Raw genomic sequence first — 4,085 nt, forward strand, 5'->3', positions numbered from 1 at the left:
AGGTGTGAGTGTGAAATGGTGCGTGTACACACACACACACGCACACACAGACACACACACACACACACACACACACGCACGCACGCACGCACGCACGCACACACATACCCACACACACACGCACACACACACACGCACACACAGACACACACACACACACACAAATATGTGTGTATATATATATATATATATATATATATATATATATATATATATGTATGTATGTATATATTTACATATATATATATATATATATATATATATATATATATATATATATATATGTGTGTATATATTTGCATATATATATATATATATATATATATATATATATATATATATATGTATGTATATTTACATATATATATATATATATATATATATATATATATATATATACATATTCATATATATATATATATATATATATATATATATACATATATATATATATATATATATATATATATATATATATATATGTAAATATATACATACATACATATATATATATATATATATATATATATATATATATATATATATATATATATATATGTATATATATGAGTGTGTGTGTGTGTGTCTATGTGCATCCACGAAGACTATTCCAGAAGCACAAGATCCAGACGCCAAGACATCCATTAACAAAGGACAGAATAGAAGACCATTTACTCTGGGGATCAGTATTAAAAAGCAGTGTTTGGCCTGTGATTCGGGCAGGTCAGAAGACACCAACTGCTTCTCCATTAACACAAAAACAAACCTCTACTTCGTCTTTTTTCTGTACCTTTGACAAACACCTTAAATATACTGTTCTCGTAAACCGATTTTTTTCTCTTCTCTTTTTTCTCTTCTTTTCGTTTTTAATCTTTCCGAAAATCCAAACATCGTTAAAACCCAATGAAGAAAAATTTCCCCCACTTATTATCCCCAAACGTCCATTTCTCCCCTGACTCTCCCTCGCTTTTTCCCCTAGAAGGGAAACTCGTAAAGGACGGCCGCTAATATAAACAGAATTTTCCCCTTCCACAACTTTGCTGTTTCTTGGTAGTTCTCTGGGCATTGAGGGGGGTGGGGGGGTATTGTGTGAGGGGTGAGGGAGGTTAGTGTGTGGGGGTGAGGGGGGGATACAGCTGATCGAAGCAAGAGTGAGGTCTTGTTGGGATTATGAGTTTGATCATGAGGAAAGAAAGGAAGGAAAGAGGGAATTTAGTGCTTTGTTTGGACTAGTCTTTTCTTTTGTTTTATTCATTTATTTATTAATCTTATCATTATTTTTACTTTTTTTTTTTTTTTTTTTTTTTTTTTTTGGCTTCGACGGTGAGGCAAAAACAAATCGTGTCGGATTTTCTGGGTGGTTGGTTTCGTGTCTTGAGTGAGGGAAAGGAGTGTGTTTGCGTGTATGTGTGTGTCCATGCCCATGTTCGTGTCCCTATGCATGATCGTATCCATGTCTGTGTCCGTGTGTGTGTGCGTGTGTCCATGTGCGTGTCCTTGTATGTGCGTATGTACATGTGTATCTTCGTACATACAGCCACGTTAGGAAAGCACACACCATAAAAACTGAGGAGAGTTCTGACCTCACAGAGTAGAATCCTTGACGAGGCAAAATTCCGGGAGAACTGACGAGTGCGAAATGGAACTCGAATGTGTGCATAGGTCCATTCTAGCAACCTTTGAACACTCTTCTGACGCTAGCAGGGAGGCTAGAAATATTGAATGCAGTGGGATTAAAAATGCCTTTTCTCTCTCTCTCTCTCTCTCTCTCTCTCTCTCTCTCTCTCTCTCTCTCTCTCTCTCTCTCTCTCTCTCTCTCTTTCCTTCTTTCTTTTATAATTGGTATAGATAGTATGTTTAGTATAGGTAGTATATTTTCTCCTAAGACCAGAAAGAGAGAGAGAGAGAGGGAGAGAGAGAGAGAGAGAGAGAGAGAGAGAGAGAGAGAGAGAGAGAGAGAGAGAGAGAGAGAGAGAGAGAGAGAGAGTGACAGAATATGAATTAGACAGATCAACTTCAGGTAGCATATAATATTTTAAAATATTATTAATAACAAGCTTTATGGTGTTGAATAAAGTGCACTCATTAAATGTACTTTTCTAACTCAAGCTTAGTGTCAGATGAAACGATTTTAACCCATAGTATTTTTTAAAGTCAAGAGAACGTAGAACAGAGGTTAACAAACATTATCAATAAACATGTCTCACCAACGGGTTAAAACACCGGGAAAACGGAGACGATTTCCATAATGTAACTTTTTGAAGGAATAGACGTTGCCCAAAATAAACGCTCGGTAACTAAGAGTCAAAAGGGAACAACACGATTTCAATAGACATGCAAGGATAGTGGAGATTAAGAGTTCACTTAACACAGTCATTTACCTTAGCCTTGTTGAGAGTTTACGCCTCCCCGGTTGAGTACCTGAGTGCTCTTACCTACTAGGCTCAGTACAAGGACTAGCAGCACCGACAATTTACGTGCGGGAATATTTTCGAGGGGCATTACACGAGCTGCTTAGGAGTGCAGTAAACATTTAGAGGTATTCGTAGTAAAAAAAAATGGTTGGGGGTCGGGGGGAGGGGAGAGAGAGAGAGAGAGATAGAGAGAGAGAGAGAGAGAGAGAGAGAGAGAGAGAGAGAGAGAGAGAGAGAGAGAGAGAGAGAGAGAGAGAGAGAGAGAGAGAGAGAGAGAGAGAGAGAGGGGGGGGGGGGGGGGAGAGGGAGAGAGAGAGAGAGAGAGAGAGAGAGAGAGAGAGAGAGAGAGAGAGAGAGAGAGAGAGAGAGAGAGAGAGAGAGGGGGGGGGGGGGAGGGAGAGAGAGAGAATCAGTAAACATGTATAGCCATTCACAGTAAAAAAAAAAATAAAATAATAATAATAATAATAATAACAAACACGATAGGTCTTTAAACACTCCTTAGTACTACAAGTTTTTCTTGACAGTTGCTAATAGTCGAGAGTCGTTACGTGATTCATCTTGGTATAACGTGCACAACAAACACAAAAAAAACAATACCCAATTTAAAGCAATTTTCCTCCTTTTTCAGAATAAAATAAAAGAAGAGATATGTCTTGTTCCAACAATCGTTAAATATTTTCATCAACATTATCCACAACATTTCCCTCATCTGTTTAGAGACGAGAGGAAAGCAGACGCTGTCCCTTTCATCTTATAATATCACGATGTTTAATCTCATTATACTGTCTAACTTAAGACGGAAAATATTTCACCGAGACCAATCAATTTATTTAATCAAATAAAACAAACTTTGATAACGAAGTCTATGGGAACGTTTGAAGCGATAAACACTGTATATATTCCCGTCTCTTCAAAGGGCACGAAATTATAAACTTTACAGACTATTGCATAGGAAGAACGAGTTACGTAAATGAAGAAATTAATTGACTAAGGCATAATAAATATACCTAAATGTTATCCACAACATTTCCCTCATCATTTTAGAAACGAGAGGAAAGCGGAAGCTGTTCCTTTCACCTTATTATATCGCGAGGTTTGTCTCATTATGCTGTCTAACTTAAGACGGAAATTATTCCACATAGATCAATCAAATAAGGAATTTATTTAAATAAAAACAAACTTTGATAAGTCTATGCGAACGTTTGAAGCAATAAATACTGTATATATTCCCTTCTCTTCAAAGGGCATAAAATAATCAACTTTACAGATGCGAGGGAGAACGAGTTACGTAAATAAAGAAATGAATTAACTAAGGCATAATAAATATACCCAAAGACATAAGACCCAGAAAACAACATCAAATCGAAAGCACCAGACCGAAAAACCTAAAAACCCAGGACCTCAGACCTAAAACCTGACCTAAAGATTGAAAACCCAGGACCTGAGAGCTGGCATATATGCCTGAAATACAGGACCTGAGAACTTTAAGACTTAATACCCAAGAACTGAGTTTTTAAAGACCTGAAACCCAGGAACTGAGTCCTTAAAAAACTAAAACCCAGAACCTGAGACCTAAAAGACCTAAAACCCGGGACCTGAGATTTTAAAGACCTAAAACCCAAGAACTGAGTATTTAAAGACCTAAAACATAGGAACTGACTCTTTAAA

This window comes from Penaeus chinensis, chromosome 36 (genome assembly GCF_019202785.1).
Source record: "Penaeus chinensis breed Huanghai No. 1 chromosome 36, ASM1920278v2, whole genome shotgun sequence".
NCBI lineage: Eukaryota > Metazoa > Arthropoda > Malacostraca > Decapoda > Penaeidae > Penaeus > Penaeus chinensis.